This window comes from Eulemur rufifrons, chromosome 2 (assembly GCF_041146395.1).
Source record: "Eulemur rufifrons isolate Redbay chromosome 2, OSU_ERuf_1, whole genome shotgun sequence".
In the NCBI taxonomy this organism is placed as follows: Eukaryota; Metazoa; Chordata; class Mammalia; order Primates; family Lemuridae; genus Eulemur; species Eulemur rufifrons.
The window spans coordinates 107,193,969-107,213,162 of NC_090984.1; positions in this window are offsets into that span (position 1 = coordinate 107,193,969).

Here is a 19,194-nt window from a genome sequence, read left to right on the forward strand (position 1 = left end):
TTAATGGTATCACCTTACAATTTATGTCTTTATAGCACATTTATGCCAACTATGAAATTAGATGGTCAAGAAGATATGAACATGGCCAGTGTTACAGGTTTGATTCTTGGTATGGATAGGAATTTTGCATAAAATAAATATTATTATAGCTACATAAGTAACCTTTTAATATTAGGCAATCATCTTAGAAAGCACACTGGCCGAGATGTCAGATAAGTCAAAATTGGGTCCTGGCTGTACCTTGGATCATTCACTAATTCCTTGTGGGCCTCAGTTTTCTTCTCAAGAAGCTGAATATAATGCTATAGGTCTACCTATTTTGTTAGTAGTTTTGAGAGAAAATGAAGTGATTGTGTCAAAGGACTTTGAAGTCTGTAAAGGTCATAGAATCGCAAAGTATTATAATTATTAGTCACAAGAGCCATAGGCAGGCTTGGTGAAAGGAGATTATCTATTCTTTATCCACAGAAAAACAAATAAGCAACAGGTCAGTGGAATCATATCCCTGTATGAGGACAGTGTTTATACTTTTTATAAGAAAAAATCATTGATTAAATGTGGTTCATTTGCCATCTTGTCTTACCTTAGCTATTATTTCACTGTGACTTGATCAAAGAAGGTGTGAAGTTAAATAGCTCTCAAGGAAGAAAGGATCTAAATTTTGCTACACATTTAAGAAATAGTGAGAAAAAATAAAACCTAGAGATATAAAGAGAAAATGAAAGATGGGAAAGAAATCTATTTTCTTTTAAATAGTGCACATGGTCTCTTTGAAATGTGTGTGTGTTGGGAGTGGGTAATGAGTAGGGAGACAGAGAAGGAAGAAATCAGAGCACGCTGTTTTGATCTCTAGGGATGAAGCGGGCCTATTAAATTGCCAGATCGTCCTCATACTGTGTAAATCTATTGTGTTGTGGTTGAACTCTGAGAGGCAGTTCTGTTGTGTCTGTTAAATTTCAGCACTTTGCGAATCCCTTTCCCCCCTTGCTTAAAGGGAATAGTTAGTTCAGTTGATGCACATTTCACCGAATCCACAAATCAATAAACCACTTGGAAAGAAGTAAAGTGTGAATCTTCCTTCATGGTCTCCTGATGGAAGAGACAAAGCACAGCAATAAGATCTGAAATCCCCAACTGGGAGCTAAGCTGACTTTTACTTGTCTGGCTTAGCAGATGACGTCAGTTGGCCATGGCTTATGAATGTTATCTCCGCAACCCTCTTTCTGTGGGTCTCTCACTTTTCCAGCTGAGCGTCTAAGGGCTGGCTCACAGTTTCATGTCATATCTTGAAAATCAGTGAAGCATGCTTTTTTTACTTACAGTGAAACTGGGCAGTGGGACAGGAGCTGGTGGAACCATTCCAGCTGCAGGCTCTGAAATATGCAGTAGCCTGCTGGGCAAGGCACAAGATCATAGGATATGGCAATCTTTGGGTGCAGTCCAAACCACGGACAAAAACCAGTCTTCATCTGGTCACGGGGCACAGAATTGGACTGGGGTTAAGAGGCAGGACTCCAGGAATATGAGCCAAGGCAGTAGTCCATTTTATCAGCCAAGGCTCTTGATTGAAAGCAGCAGAAACTTATGCTGGCTATCTGAAGGAAAAAGAGAATTTATGATAAGTGACTGGGGACTTGCAGGATTGATTGGAGACTGGAAAACTTGGCTTGGAAAAAAAAGCAAGGACATTCACAAAAATCAATTCCCAGTAGATTAAAGACCTTAATGTGAAAGGTAAAATTATAAAGCTTTAGAAGGTAAAGCAGGAAAATAGCTTCATGAAGTCAGAGTTGGGAAGGATTTCCTTATAAGCCACAAAAAACACTATTTGTAAAGGAAAAGATTGCTTTTTCTGCCACATTAAAATTAAAAACTCCATATTATCAAATGACTCCATAAAAGAGTAAAACAATAGAGTAGGAGATGATATTCATGATACTTAACAACAAAGGTCTAGTTTCAAAATATATAAAGGGCTCTTACAAATATGAAACATGAGAAAGTCATACAACTCAATAGAAATTTATACACAGGACCTGAGCAGTCATTTAACAAAAGAGGAAATTGAAATGGCTAATAAATATATGGAAAGGCACTCAGCCTCATTGATAATTAGGCAAAATAAAACCACAATGAGTTATTAATGCATATTCACCAGATGGGCAAACACTAAAAAATCAGATCATACCAAGAGAACAATTTGTGCAAAAGCTATGGAAAATTCTTTGCCATTATCTCCTCAAAACTGAACACAAGCACACTCTATAATCCAGAAATTCCACTTCTAGATGTTTATTAATAATAGAATGGATCTGTAATAAAATGGACCAAAAAGGTCCAGAATACACCACTATGGCATAAAAATTATTTTGAGCAGGAGGCATCTGAGTCCCTGCAATCTCTTCCAAGAAAGCAGAGCCTCCCCAAATAACTCAAAAGAGCTCAATTGTCATAAATCTCCTCGCAGAGAACAACCAGAGAAGATTGTTTCTTATCACTGGAGATGAGAAGTCTCTACACCACACCTAAACATTGTTTTAAAACTATGATATCTCCCATCTAGTCTCCATTTATCTTTCCTGAAAGTCATTTGTTTTCTTATAAGTACCTTTCTTTCTCTCCCCTTCCACTATTAAGATAGTATATATGCCTAAAATTCTAACTGCCTCTTTTAGTCATATTTTTCTGTGAACTCTCATACATATGTGACTGGATCTGTATTTTTTCTTGCTAATATGTTTTTTATCTTTAGTTTAATTTGCAGGCACCCAAATAGTGAACCTAAGAGGATAGAGGAAAAGTTTTTCCTTCCAGATAGGACCTATAAATAACTTCACAGCAACAAAAATGAATACCCTACAGCTACATAAAACAACGGAGACAAATATTTTACATTATACAATGCTCTAAAATAGTTAAAGAAACAAAATTAAACTGAATTGTTTTGTCATGAATCTCTAGGTGGTAGAATTATAAAGAAAAGCAAGAAATTAATGACCACAAAAGTGAGGACTGTGGTTATTTCTAGGAGAGAGAGAGAAGGTTATGACTGGGAAAGGGTTATGATTGGGATATGGGTGTGGAGGGTTGGGGTGCTGGTAATATTTTCATCATTCAAATTTGGGCAAATGACCAGGCATAAACATGCCATCCCTGCCGGAGTAGTGTTCATTGTGGGAAACTCATGCAGACAGAATTAGTGGCACATGGGCAGGTGCCTGGATAACACACCGATACCTATCAGATCCATACATAAGACTCTGGGACAGGCAACTCAACCATTGGGCTTTGGAGTTTTTAAGCTGTAAAATGTCATGACAGACCCTTGGATGGAGCCCTACTCCACCAGATTATTCTTTGTGCTTGGAGGTAGCACCATGCCTTCAAGCCCTGTGACTGGCGTCTAAGCCTTGCATTTGTAGCTCTATGACATAGCAATGAGTTATAGGACTTTCCAAATCAATATTAATCCTTCCATAGGATATGCAAAAGACTCCATTGCAAGTCTTACAGTTTACTGAGATCAACTGCATTAAATGACAAATTAAGGTCCATTTAACGGAGCATTGCAGGAAATGCAGAATTTTTTTTTTTTTTTTTTGGATGCCAAGTTATAGGGGAATCAGTCTTGGGAATGTTTAACTCTTACATCTGATTTAATTCTCCTACTTTTTGGTGAAGTTATTATTTATATTATAAATATTTGCCAAATTTTACGTATTTTTATATACTTTTCCTTACGTATGCCATCTTTCACAGTAAAAAAAGAGAAAGAGAAAATACTGGAATCAGGAGGACTCTAGAGGGTATAGTGCCTACACCACTGCCAAGATTCCAACAATCACAGCCTGGTGCTTAGACTGCTATGACATACTTGAATCACTCACTCTTGACTCAAAAAGTCCCAGAACAGAAGGGAATTACCTGAGGTAGTGATAGCCTTCAAATACACTGTTGGGCAGCTTACCCTAGAGGTCATAGGACAGAAGTGTTCGCAGACCAAATTAAGATGCTCAAATGAGATGATTTATCAAGTCAAATCAAATTTAAATGCACAGTGAGAGGGATGGGGTAAATTAACTCACTTAGGATAAGTGTGCCTGAGATGGAAGGGACACACCATCTGAATCCTAGGATATGCGATGTTCTTATATCCTGTCTCCCTGTCTGCCATATCAGTCTTCCAAAGGTGTGGTTATAAGGACCAGAGTTGAGATTTGAGCAAAGAAACCCACAGATGGATGATATCTTGGGCCAATGACACACATTTGCTCTATAGCAGACACAGAGGGACAAGTACAACTGGCCATGGCTGGAGCTTGCCAACTAGCTTGAGGAGCATCTAGGCGTTTTATTTGTTTCTTGGGCCACAAACACATGGAGCCAAAATGGGTGTCACCGATGAATGATGAATTTAAGCTTCATGAACAGTAAGTACTCATGTATAGTGTATCCTGAATATTTAGTGCCTCTTGTATATTTAGTCTCATGAGTGTTTAGTATCCAAGTGCTTCATGAATATTAGACATCTGTTGGTCATTTCATTCCGCTCTGTTTGACACACACCATACTCTACTTGTTAGCTTCTTATCTTATGCCTACCACACCCTATAAGTTCTTTCTTTGTGTGTGTTTCTTTTGTTTTTATTGCAAAATATTAATGTTAATCCTTGGTTACAAGGATATCTTGTATAATGCTTAAGTCAGGGCTTTAGGTGCACCCATCACTGGAATAGTGTTCATTGTACCCAATACATAAGTTTTTTTTTTTTTCCCCACACCCTCCCACCTTCCTCCCTTCTTGGTTTCACATGTCCTTTATATCACTTTGTGCCCTTGTGTACATCTATTATCTCCCACTTATTAGTGAGAATATATGGCGTTTGGTTTTCAATTTATGAGATATTTCACTTAGGATAATTGTCTTCATTTCCATCCGCGTTGCTGCAAATGACATTATTTCATTCTTTTTTATGGCTGAGCAGTACTCAATGGTGTATATATATACCATATTTTCTTTAGCCACTCATAAATTGAAGGGCACCTAGGTTGATTCCACATCTTTGTAATTGTGAATTGTGTTGTGATAAACATTTGAGTGCAGGTGTCTTTTTGATAAAATGACTTCATTTCCGTTGGGTAGATACTCAGCAGTGGGATTGCTGGATCAAATAGTAGATCTACATTTATTTCTTTGAGGAATCTCCATACTGTTTTGCATAGAAGTTGCACTAATTTGTAGTCCCACCAACAGTGTATGAGCATTCCATGCCAGCATCTATTGTTTTTGACTTTTTATTAATAGTATTGGCCATTTATTAATAATATTAGCCATTCTGATAGGGGTAAGGTGGGATCTCATTGTAGTTTTAATTTACATTTTCCTGATGATTAGTGATGTTGAGCATTTTTTCATGTTTGTTAGCCATTTGTCTGTCTTCTTGTGTAAAACTTCTGTTCATGTATTTCGCCCACTTTTTTTTTTGCCATCTTTTTTTTTTCAATTTAATTTTACAGAATCAAAGAGTCTAACAGTATATCTTGTTAGATACAGTATGTCCTCATAATGTATACATTATTTCTTGTACAATGATATGAAATAATATGAGAAATATTCATGATAAATTATTAAGTGAACAGTGCAAGTTAAAAACAATAGTTTCATATTTTTTTCCCCACCCCCCCTTTCCCGAGTCAGCACCTTCAAGTGTTACCACTCCCTAAACGGTGCGCAATGCACTCATTGTGTAGGCATACCCCCATCCCCTCTCCCACCCCCCACCTCAGTCTGATGTCCAATTGGTGTCGTTCCCAGATTTGTATTTAGGTGATGATCAGGGAAACCAATTTTCTGGTGAGTACATGTGATGCTTGTTTTTCCATTCTTGGGATACTTCACTTAATATAATTGTTTGTTATTATATTTTCTTGCTAATTTCTTTGGGTTCTTTGTAGATTCTGGATATTAGTCTTTTGTTGGATATATAGTTTTAGAATATTTTATCCCATTCTGTAGGTTGACCATTCACTCTGTTTATTATTTCCTTTGTTATGCAGGAGTTTTTTAATATAATTAAGTCCTATTTATTTTTGTTGTTGCTATATTTGCCTTTGGGGTCTTAGTTGTAAATTCTTTGCCTAGGCTAATGTCTAAAAGAGTTTTTCCTATATTGTCTTCTAGAATTTTTATGGTTTTGTGCTTTACATTTAAGTCTTTTATCCGATACCTATAATTAATTTTTGTATATGGTGAAGGATAGGAACTCTGTTTCATTCTTTTGCATATGACTATTCAGTTTTCCCAGCACCATTTATTGAATAGGGATTCTTTTCCTCAGCGTATTTTGTTGTGTGCTTTGTCAAAGATCAGTTGGTTGTAGGTAGATGGTTTGATTTCTGGGTTCTCTATTTTGATCCGTTGGTCTATGTCTCTACTTTTATACCAGTACAAAGCTGTTTTGGTGATTATAGCATTGTAGTGTAATTTCAAGTCAGGTAATGTGATGCTTCTAGATTTGTTCTTTTTATTTAAGATTGCTTTGGCTATTTGGGCTTTTTTTTGGTTCCAAATAAGTCTTAGGATAATTTTTTCTAGATCTATGGAGTATGATGCTGGTATTTTGATGGGGATTACATTGAATCTGTAAATCACTTTGGGCAGTATGGACATTTTAAAGATGTTGATTCTACCAATCCATGAGCAGAGGATGTTTTTCCATTTGTTTGTGTCATCTGCCATTTCTTTCATCAGTGTTTTGTAGTTCTCCTTGTAGAAGTCTTTAACCTCCTTTGTTAAGTATATTCTGAGGTATTTTATTTTCTTTCTAGCTATTGTGAATGGTATAGAGTCCTCAATGTGACTCTCTGCTTGACTATCATTAGTACATAGAAATATGTAGACTAGAAATGCTACTGATTTGTGTACATTGATTTTTGTAACCTGAGACTTTGCTAAATTTATTTATCAACTCCAGGAATCTTTAGGTGGAATCCATAGGGTTTTCTAAATACAAGATCATATCATCAGCAAACAGGGATAGTTTAACCTCCTCTTTTCTGATTTGTACACACTTTATTTCTTTCTCTTGTGTGATTGCTCTGGTCAGGAATTCCAATACTATGTTGAATAGAAGTGGTGACAGTGGGCACCTTGTCTTATTCTAGCTCTTAGGGGAAATGCTTTCAACTTTTCCCCATTCAGTATGATGTTGGCTGTGGGTTTATCATATATGGCCTTTATAATTTGGAGGTATGTTCTTTCTATGTCTAGTTTGTTGAGGGTTTTTGTCATGAAAGGGTGCTGAATTTTACTGAATGCTTTTTCTGCATCTATTAAGATAATCATGTGATCTTTGTTTTGGTTTCTGTTTATGTGATGAATCATGTTTATTGATTTGTGTATGTTAAACCATCCTTGTATCCCTGGGATGAAACCCACTTGATCATGGCGGATTATCTTTTTGATGTGCCGCTGAATTCAATTTGGTAAAATTTTGTTGAGGATTTTTGCATGTATGTTCCTAAGGGATATTGGTCTATAGTTTTATTTTTTTTTTTGTTGTGTCCTTTCTTGGCTTTGGTATCAGGGTGATACTGGCTTCATAAAATGAGTTAGGGAGGATTTCCTCCTCAATCTTATGGAATAGTTTCTGTAGGATAGGTACTAGTTCTTTTTGTAGGTCTGGTAGCATATGGCTATGAATCTATCTGGTCCAGGGCTTTTCTTATTGGGAGATTTTTTATTACTGCCTCAATTTTGTTGCTCCTTATTGGTTTGTGCAGAGTTTCTATTTATTCCTGATTCATGCTTGGGAGGTTGTATGTTTCCAAGAATTTATTTATTTCTAGTTTGTTTGCATAGAAGTTTTCATAGTATTCATGGGTGATATTTTATATGTCTGCAGTGTCAGTTGTGATGACTTTTTGTTCATTTCTGATTGAGGTTGTGAGTGCTTTGTTATTTCTTTTCTGATGGCTTTGGGTTTAGTTTGTTATTCTAGTTCCTTGAGAGGTGACATTAGGTTCTTAATTTATGATTTTCTGTTTTTTTCTTTCTTTCTTTTTTTTTTTTTTGACATAGGCATTTAAGGCTATGAACTTTCCAGTTAGGGCTGCTTTTCCTGTATCCCACAGATTTTGAAACCTTATTATTCAGTTTTGGGAATCTTCTGATTTCCATCTTAATTTCATCATTGACCTAAACATCATTCTGCAAGTTGTTTAATTTCCATAACTTTTTGTAGATTTGAGTGTTTCTCTTGGAGTTGATTTCTAGTTTTATTCCACTGTGGTCTGAGAAGATAACATGGTATGATTTTGATTTTTTTTTTTAATTTACTGAGACTTGATTTGTGGCCTAAGATATGATCAATCTTGGAAAATGTCCAATGTACTGATGAGAAAAATGTATACTCAGTAGTTTTTGGATAGAATGTTCTGTAAATGTCTGATAGGTCCATTTGTTCTAGAGTCCTGTTTAAGTCTAGTGTTTCTTTGTTCATTTTCTGCATCAATGATCTGTCTGGTACTGTCGGTGGAGGGTTGAATTCTCTGACTATTAAGATACTACTGTTTTTCTTTGCTTATATCTAGCAGAATTTGCTTTATGAAATTGCGAGCTCCTGTGTTAGGTGTATATATTGTTAGGTTTTGTTATGTCTTCTTGTTGAATTGCTCCCTCTACCATTATATAATGACTATCTTTGTCCTTTTTTTTTTTTTTTTAACCATTGTTAAAGTCTACTTTATCTGATATGACAATGGATACACTTTCTTGCTTTTGGTTTCCATTTGTGTGGAATATTTTTTCCATTCCTTCACTTTGTGTCTATGGGAGTCTTTGTGGTTTAAATGTGTTTCCTGGAGACAGTAGATACTTGAGTTGTGTTTTTTAATCCATTCAGCCAGTCTATGACTTTTAAGAGGAGCATTCAGACCATTCACAGTAAGTGTTAGTGTTGATATGTGAGATGCTGTTCTGCTCATCATGTTGTATGATACCTTATTGCTGTGTTTTCCTTCTTGTGCTATTGTTTTATAAGAGCTGTGAAGTATAACTTTTGGGTGTTTTTACTCTGCTTGGTGTCTGTTGTGATGTTGCATGGATAATATACTTTTGAGCATTTCTTGTAGGGTAGGTCTAGTAGTGACAATTCCCTTAGTGTTTGCTTATCTGGGAAAGACTTTATTTCTTCTTCATTTATAAAACTTAGTTTATCAGGATACAAAATTCTTGGGAGACTAAAGATTGGACCCCATTCTTTTCTGGCTTGTAAGGCTTCTCTTAAGAAGTCTGCTCTTAGTCTGATGGGTTTTCCTTCATAAGTTACTTGATGTTTTCACCTCATGGCTCATAGGAGTTTCTACTTTGTGTTCATTTTGGCCAGTCTGATGACAGTATTCCTTGGTGATTCACTTTTTGCAGTGAATGTCCTAGGTGTTCATTGAACTTCTTTTATCAGGATGTGTAAATCCCTAGCAAGACCAGGGAAGCTTTCCTCAATTATTTCCTCAAATTGGTTTTTCAGATCTTGTGCTTTTTCTTCTTCACCCTATGATGAAGGGATGCTTATAATTCTTATATTTAGCAGTTTCGCATAAACCATATTTCTCACAGACTTTGTTCATTCCTCTTGAATCTTCATTCTTTGTTTTTGACTGACTGGGTTAATTTGACGGAATTGTCTTCAAGCTCTAAAATTCTTTCTTCTGCTTGGTCTAATCTATTCTTAAAATTTTCCACTGTGTTTTGTATTTCTCTAAATGAATTTTTCATTTTTTAGAAGTTCTATTTGTTCTTTTTAAAATATATCTGTTTCTTTAGTAAATTTTTTATTCATTTCCTGAATTGTTTTTCTGGTTGCTTTGAGTTGGTTTTCCATTTTCTCTTGGATTTCATTAGCTTCATTACAATCTATATTTGGAATTCTTTATCTGTCATTTCAGTATTTTCCCTTTGGTTGAGATCCTTTGCTAGAGAGCTGTTGTGCTTCTTTGGAGGTGTCCTTTCACTCTAATTTTTTATACTTCTGGAGTTGTTGCACTGATCTCTTCTTATCTGGAGTGGCTGTTGCTTCTTGCTTTGGATTTTCTTTTGTTTTGGTGGGACGTTTCCCCCCCCCCTCACTCTTAAGGATATATCTGTAGCATATGTTGTATAAGTACCTTTGGCTTTGCTTGTGGATACTTTGATTCATGTCTAAGTTCTAGGTGGATACCTTGGTTGCAGATATTGTTAGTTTGGTGGTTTTCTTAATTGCTAGTTATTTATAGGCTATAGCAGTGGTCTACTAGTGAATGGGAAGATTCCCTATCTCTTGTTGACAAGGGAAATGGAGGTCTTTGGAATTCTTTTCCCAGGGCTGTGCTCTTCTTACCAGTCTGAATTATATTGGGACAGTCAGCTTAATCTCTGACACAGTAGGTGTTTCTTGTGGGTAAGAGTCAGCCATGTCCTGTATGATTGAGTCAGTAAATGCTATAATGGGCTGTACAAGTTGCCCTCCCTGCCAATAGGTGGCACTTGCAGGAAAGAGCCAGCTGCAGGGCTGTTTTGTGGGACCTGTGACTGACTCTAGTTAATCAGGGGAAGCACTCAAATGCTCTAGGTGGTGAGTGGCGCTCTGGAGATCCCAGGGGACTCCTTATTCTCCACCGCAGCAGAGGTGGGTGGAGGAGCAAGGCTGAGTGGGGCTCGGTTAAATCAGCCTGCCTTCAGGCTCCACAAAGGCAGGCACAAGCGCTGTCTCAGCAGGGGTCAAGGGTCAGCTCCTAGGTTGCTAGGGAAAGGTACCAGGGTGGTGCTGAAGCAGCCCCACCCATCCATAAAGTCTGTTCTTAGTGGATGGGCTTTCTGGGATTCACAGACTGGCTGCCAGGGATGAGTTCCACTCTTCTCCCTCTTCCTCTGCCCCATGGGACTCCTTCCAGTGTCTGGTCACAAGCAGAAGCCCAAACTACCTGATTTCACCAGCAATCGTGTCACAGGCTGGGAGCTTCCCTGTCTACTATCCCACCCCAGACAGAAAGCATGACTTTCATGTGGGGGAAGGCGTACTCCATGAGTGTGCTGCAACTCAGGCCCATACTACACTCTCCTTTAAGTTCTGTCCATGTGTGCTCCCTTACTTCCCAAGATTAGTTCACAAATCTCCCCTCTATGCCCCTCAGCATGATGTTCGAGTCCTGGCGGTGTGGGGTGCAGCCTGCAGGCCTGTCCCCTGGTCGCCCAAGATCAATCCCTAATCATGCCAGGGTGAAGCATACTGGTCCTTAATTGCCCATGAAGTGCTCAACCAGGCTTATTATCCCTCTGCTTTAAGGTATGCCCTGCTCTGCTGAAGCAGCAGCCTGAGCATCCCTTGGTCTTTAAGAGGAAATGTGTGAGCCCCATTTTCTGTGGAAGCCACTGTGTGGTGGGGGTACCAACAGAGGGGAAGCATCTGCTCCTGAGAACCCTGGCTCAGTCGTCACTCAGGTTACCTGTGCCACTCGGCAGCAGTGAGTGGGAGGAAGGGCCAGGGGAGGAAACGAGTCTGAATGGAGGACAGCTAGCACTCTAGTCATCTCGGTCCCTGTCCATGGAAGGCAGGCCACCTGGAATGTTCAAGCTCTGGGATCACACAGATTCCTTGGCACCCACCAGCCCCTGCCACGTCAGTCTGGGCAAGAGTTTGGAAATGTTTGTGAGCAGACCAGTGACATGAAAACTAAAGGGCTGAAGCTCCCTGGGGAGGACAAAGGCACATAATGAGTGGAGAAACAATGGGCACCCACCATCTCAGCAGGGCATAAATTTCCCTTTATGAAGGTGTCCCCCATGTGTTAGCAAGAGATTAGCACTCTTATTCTGAGAGATAGAGAGTTGACACCAAGATGAGTTTGCATAAGCAGATCTTACTAAAAACAAAATTTATCTTCTATTAACTCCCCCATATATTTCCTAGTCACTTCTCCTGCTTTATCATCCCTTGAAGCTCAAACGTCCTATTCTTTGTTAAAATGGTGTATAAGGCCCATAGTCTAGCTGCTTTTTTGAGTTTCACTTCTTTCCTGTGAACTCTCATGTGCCTAAATATTAACAAAAATTCTGTACCATTTCTCCTGTTAATCTCTCTTTTTTTAGTTTAATTTTCAGGCTCCCAAGAGAAAACTAAGAGGGTAGTAGAAAAGCTTTTCTTTCTGAACCAGGCAGATGTTATAACTGGTTTAAAGGAAAAGTGAATAAAGCACAAACCTATCCAGCAAGAAAAGGAAGTTGAAATGAATTGCCAATGCAGGTAAAAACTATGTTTTTCTGTGGAGTATAGGAGAATCAATTAAATCTCTACCAAATTGGATGGAATTTACATGTCTGTCAGTTACCAACAACTCAAAGGGGCTATAAAAATAGCTCAAAACAAATACAAGGATGGAATCTGATGACCTAGTGCTGTATGTAGACAATGCATAGTTTTACACTAAAACACATTTTTTTTTCTATAATATGCAAAATAGCTAGTACTGATTTTTGTTGACTTCTCAACTGTTAGTATTTTCTTGACTCAAGCCTTTAACAGGCTCCTTATATGTCAGGGTTTTATTACGAGAAAGACTTTTAATATTCTCAAGGTTAATGTGCTAAAGGTTTGAGGAGTTTTGGAAGGGCAATTCGAGAAGCCCTTAGGGTTGCTTGAGATTGGATTTTAGGTGCTAGTTTTTTTGAGAACTGGGAAATCAATTACTATGCCAGCTTCCTGGATGTCAAGAATGGCCACTGTTTCACACAATGCCTGCCAAGTAATAAAGCAATCAATATTTCCCCATTCAATAATCTTTCATACCACTGTCCAACGTGACATTCTCTTTAGAGAAATCACTGTATTTGAAACCTGTTCCTGAGGTATTTAGAATTTAAAAAATGCCCATCTTACATATTTTGGCAATGCTGATCTGTTTGTGTTACCCCCAAAGTGTTATTTACTGCATATGCTATTTCTGAGTGGGAAATGATACAGTCAATCCTCATTATTTATGGATTCTGTATTTGCAAACATACCTATGTCTTTGTCAGTTTGTGTTGCTGTAACTAAATACTATAGGCTGGGTAATTTATAAACCATAGAAATTTATTTCTTACAGTTCTGGAGGCTGAGAAGTCCAAGATCAAGGTGCTGGCAGATTGGGTGTCTAGTGATGGCTTTACCTTGCTCCAAGTTGGCACCTTATTGCTACATCCTTCAGAGGGAATGAATGCTGTGTTCTTGTATGGGGGAAGAGCAGAAAATAGTGAACCTACTCCCTTAAGCCTTTTCATAAAGGCCCTAATCCCTTCCATGAGGGCTCCACCCTCATGACTTAATCACCTCCTAAAAGTTTCACCTCTTAATATCATCACATGGCCACGAAGTTTCAACACATAAATTTTGGGGGACACATTCAGGCCATAGCATTCTGTCCCTGGCTTCTCCCAATTCATGTCCTTCTCACACACAAAATACATTCATTCTATCTCAGTGGCTCCAAACATCTTAACTCTCTCCAGCATCAACTCAAAAGTCTAAAGTCCAGAGTCTCATCTACATTAGATGTGAGTGAGACTCAAAGTAAGATTCATCTGGAGGAAAATTGCTCTCCAGCTGTGAAATCTTTGAGGTCAAATAAGTTCTGCACTTCTTAAATTCAATGGTGACACAGGTATAGGATAGATATTCCCATTCTAAAAGGAAACAACAGGAAAGGAGAAGTACCAGGTCCCAAGTTAAGTCCAAAACCCAATGAGGCAAACAACATTAAATCTTGAGGTTTGAGAATGACTCCATGCCCCACCCTCTGGGCATACTGGGATAGAGTTGGGCCTCCAAGACCCTGAGGGGTCCTGCCCTCACATTTTGCTGGGCACATCCCACCCAGCAGCTTTCCTGGGTGGAGATGTGTACCTGTAGCTTTCCCAGGCTGGCATTGCATGCTGGTGGCTTTACAGTTATGGGGTCTCAGGGGCAGCATTGCTTCCATGACTCCACTAGGCATTGTCCTGATGGAAGCTTTTTTGGCAGCCCTGACTTGACTGTTCTGCTGGACATTACCCTCTTGGGAAATCTCTATGGTGGCCCCACTCCTGTGGCAGTTCTCTGCCCGGGCCCTGAGACTCTGAGGCATCCTTTGAAATCTAGGTGGAGGCAGCCATGCCCCTATATCTCTTGCACTCTGTACTCCTGCAGTGTTAGTGCCATGTGGATGCTGCCAAGACTTACTGCCTGTTCCCTCTAGAGCAGAGGCCTGAGCTGCACCTGGGTCTACTGGGGCCATAGCTGGGGGTGCTGAGGAGTATTGTGCCAGAATGCAAGGAGCAGAGACTTGAGGTGGTTCTGGGTAGTGATCCCAAGGTACAGGCACCCTGGTCCCCTCCCTTGAAACTGTTCTTCCCTCAAGGGCCTGGCACTTTGGGCCCGTGATGGAAATGGCAGCCTCAAAGGTCTCCGAAATGTCTTCAGGGCCATTCTTTCATTGTCCTGATGAACAGCATCTGGCTTCCTTCTATCTATGCTAATCTCCTTATCAAAACTTTGATTGACCACACCTTTGGTATCTCTCCCAAACATACTTTTTAATTCTTTGCATGGCCAGGCTGAGAATCTTCCAAATCTTTAAGTTCTGCTTCCGTTTTGATTACAAATGACCATTTTAATTTGTTTCTCTTTGCTTGCATTTTACCATAAGCAGTGAGAGAAGACATCTAACATCCTGGACACTTAAACATTTCTTCTACCAAATATTCTCTTTTCTTTTTTTTTTTTTTTTTTGTTGAGACAGAGTCTCACTTTGTTGCCCAGGCCAGAGTGAGTGCCGTGGTGTCAGCTTAGCTCACAGCAACCTCAGACTCCTCGGCTTAAGTGATCCTACTGCCTCAGCCTCCCGAGCAGCTGGGACTACAGGCATGTGCCACTATGCCTGGCTAATTTTTTCTATATAGATTTTTAGTTGTCCATATAATGTCTTTCTATTTTTAGTAGAGACGGGGTCTCGCTCTTGCTCAGGCTGGTCTCGAACTCCTGACCTCGAGCGATCCACCCTCCTCGGCCTCCCAGAGTGCTAGGATTACAGGCGTGAGCCACCGCGCCCGGCCCAAATATTCTCTTAACAGTTAATCACCCTTTAATTCTGCCTTCCACGAAGTACTAGGACATGGACACGATTCAGCCAACTTCATTGGCACTTTGTCACAAGGATGGCCTTTCTTCCATTTTCCAAAAAGATATTCCTCATTTACACCTAAGATGTCACCAGAATGGCCTTTACTGTTCGTATTTCTACAAACATCCCAATCATGACTACTTAAGTAATCTTTAAGAAGATTTAGGTGTCGTATATAGCTCTTATTTTCTGAGACCTCACCAGAATCACCCTTAACACTCCTTTCATGGCAGTCTAATATTTTTCTAGCATGCACCTCCAAACTCTTCCAGCCTCTATCCATTATGCAGTTCCGAAGCTACCTCCACATTTTTCAGTCGTTGGACAGTTGGTGATTGTTGGTCCTGGTGCCCTTGAAAAAAAAAAAAAAATTCTGATTAGCCTTTTCATCAACACCTTGACCCTTCTCTATAGGTTTTTGCAAAATTATAATTAATGCATAAGCGCTGGGCAGAACTCATTTGCTTTACATACAGTTCTGTGCAATTGTTTCTTTGAAGGAAAACTGTCCCTTCCCCCCCCAACACTAATTGGGATCATATGGGATCAGGGAGTAAGAGTTGGGAGAAGGAGGGCAGAATGACAATATTTCAAAAGGAAACTTGTTAAACACCACTTCATAGAACAGCGTTAGGTATAACAATTGCTCTTGCCATTTTCAGCCAGGCCCTCAGAAGCTGACACAGTCTGATAAGAGGTTACTGTTGTAACAACACATTTTACCTTCACTTTTGATGATAAAATACAAAACAAATCAGAGGTGGTAAGGGAGAGTAAACCATGGAGGTGTATTGAGTTAGATGCCTGACTGCCCTTAGGCAACTGCATTTTCGTTTTGTGCCAATTTCCCTTTGAACCATCACTTCTTTCTTATAACTGGGTATAAATAAATGACTTGGCCTCCTTCTCTACTCAGGGAATGGGGTCTATTACCAGTCATTACCACCTTCATACAAGCTTTAACTCCTTATTTTTATTTTCTCAAGCACATTTCATTTTAAGGCATATCTTTCATTGCAGCATGAAAGAATTATCCGTTCCTTGAGAAATTCCAAGCACGAGTGTGTAAATGGAGGCAGGAGGGGCCCTAATTTTAAAGGAATAAAATCATATCATATAGGAGCTGATCTGTTTTGGGACAAGTAAAACCCAGGTGCATTGACCTCTGAGGAAATACAGGAAAGGAGTAAAGAGTCAGGGCTATACCACTCACTACCAGTGTGAATTAGGGTAGTTTTCATAACTTTCCAAAGCCTGTTTTTGCACCTATATAAGGGTCAACAAACTATTTCTTTAAAGGGAAAAATAATACATATTTTAGGCTTTGTGGGTCATACAGTCTCTGTTGCAACTATTCACTTTTACTGTTGTATGGCAAAATAGCCATAGACCATACATAAACCACTGGGCATTCTGTGTTACAATAAAACTTTATAGATAACTACAGGCTGCAGGACAAATTTGGCAGGCCTGATTTGGCCCATTGGGCTGCCATTTGTTGACACTGATCTATAAAATGGAAATAACAATGTATCTAACTTTTCAGTTGTTGGGAAGATGATATGAGGTACTACATGTAAAAGGTTTAGTATAATGTTTGAATCATAGTGAGCACTTTTGTTAAAAAGATAATTAAGAAAAGATAAAATCATGATTTTCATACAGATACAAAATGAATGTATGTTACAGATGTTACTTACCCATTATCAGGTAATCAATGTCTCCTGAGGGAAGCAGGCAGATATTATAGCTGCTCAAAGAAGATGTAAAAAATACCCAGAGGTTTACAAATCAGAAATTATAAATTAATTTGCAAGTTACACAAAACTGGCTTGATTGGGGGACAAGTTGTCTCTCTACCAGATTATTCATTTGTATATTCATAGACAAGAGTCTTTTGTATTGCACTATAATTTTCTATACCTTACAGAGTTGAAAAATAGTTCAAAGGTAATGAAAAGCCAGAATCAGATGACCCAAAATAACAGGCTCTAAAAAGTGCAGAATATTCCACTTATTTGCTTATTCCAAGTTTTTTTGCACCCTCAAACTTAGCTATTATTATTGCTTACATGTTAACTAGGGTTACCCTGTCTTTTGAGACTGAAATGGAATTGACTTAAATCCCCATCTGTGTGTTGTAGGGGATTCAGAGGCTAGCTCACGTTTCCTTCAAATTGAGATTGAGTTGAAGTTCTTGATTCTTCTGAGTTCTATATGTGGATTTTCTCACTAAAATAGCCTTATTTCAGATGCCTTCCCAATGACTCCATGCCTGAGATACAACCAACCAGAGCCTCTACGATTGTGTGGGGCAACAGAACATTTACTTCCCAACATGCAAACAGCTTAAAATTATGACAGCTCCATTGCCTTCCCTGTCATTAGGAATTTCTTATTGGTTGGCTTAGTCTTTTCAGGCTGTTATATTATAATAGAATACCATAGACTGGGTGGCTTGTAAACAACAGAGATTTATTTCTCACAGTTCTGGAGGCTGGGAGTCTGAGATCAAGGCACAGGCAGATCTGGTGATGGCTGCTTTCTGGTTCCTGGATATCCTTCTTTCCACTGTGTCCTCACATGGCAAAGGGGCAAGGGACTTCTCTAGGGTGTCCTTTATAAGGACACTAATCACATGCCTGATCATCTTCCAAAGGCCCTATCATATTAGGGATGGGTGGCTTTTGACATATGGATTTTGGAAGGACACAAATGTTCATTGTATAGCACTGACATTGCTCTGGAGGCTATAGCCAGTGTGTTTCTCAGCTTTTTCTCTCCTCTCTCCCTGCCCACCTTCCTTTCTTTGACAGTCTCAAATTCTTGTTCATTTACTATGTTAAACAGTTTAGTGATCTCTTCATTTTACTGTCTCTTTAGAAATAATAATTTGGTAGTCTACCTTTCATACTCAAAGTGACCCATCTGCCAAAATATGTAGTGGAGTAATTCATGGATCCTCTGCTGAGCAGAACTTATTGTGATCAGTTATCAGCTGCAATTTTAAATGGAAGTTATTTCTTTTATCATCATCGTCGTCATCATCACCAGAATGAGGTAAATCAATGGCACGAATAGGAATTTTGTGGATAAGCATTTACTTCTGTTGGCTGCTATTTGGCTTTTCATGTTTGTTACTCAGCATTTCTCTTCTTTTCCATTTTTTTTTTAAATCTTTCTACACAAATTAGATATATTTTAAACTGTAAAATAATATCCTATTTCCTTGACAGGGAAACCACAGGACACGCAGAAGCAAAGCCAACTTTCAGCAAGGCAGCAAGGGTGCTCAGGTGTTGGGCCACCTCCCAGGGTTGCCCAGGCATTCTGAATACTAGAGGCCAGGTAGACCTGCCTAAGCTGGCATTGAAACAGTTATGCAGAGGAAATTAGCTGGAGATTGTGCCTTCTCTCTTTTCTATAAGGAAATCAATGGTAGACTTTTTTCAGCTTGAGGAAGTTCAGCTGTGGGCCTAAAAGTTAGAAGATGGAAAAACAGGCCTTTTAGGTTTAGTGGTCACAGCTAGCAACTGGAATTGACTATTAGTTATGGTTGGTGTAAAGAAAAATTGTAATGACTTTTGAATTTTAGTCAGTATCCTAACTAGTTCAGCTGTTTAGTTTATGTTTGCATTTGTTTGTTACTAGGCTATTTTGCACAATAATATACATTGAGGAAACTGATAATAGTGCAACTAATTTTTGTTCCTATAAATGCAAATTGTGTTCAATGTGTGTTCAGGTCGGACTCTAAAGTAAACTGGTGTTGCGAGCAATGGGAAAGGCTGCAAATACAGCTGAAGCTTCGTTCACTCGCTCACTCACCAGCTGCTCAACTCCTGCTGTGTGGCCTGGTTCCTAACAGGCCATGGACCGGTACTAGTCCATGGCCCAGGCATTGGGGACCACAGCCCTAAGGAATAAATTTGCTTGACAGAGTGAAGGAATAGCAAGACAGCTGGTGCGATGGCCACTACAGTATTTCCATAACATATGCATGTCTTACAATGTGATATTGAC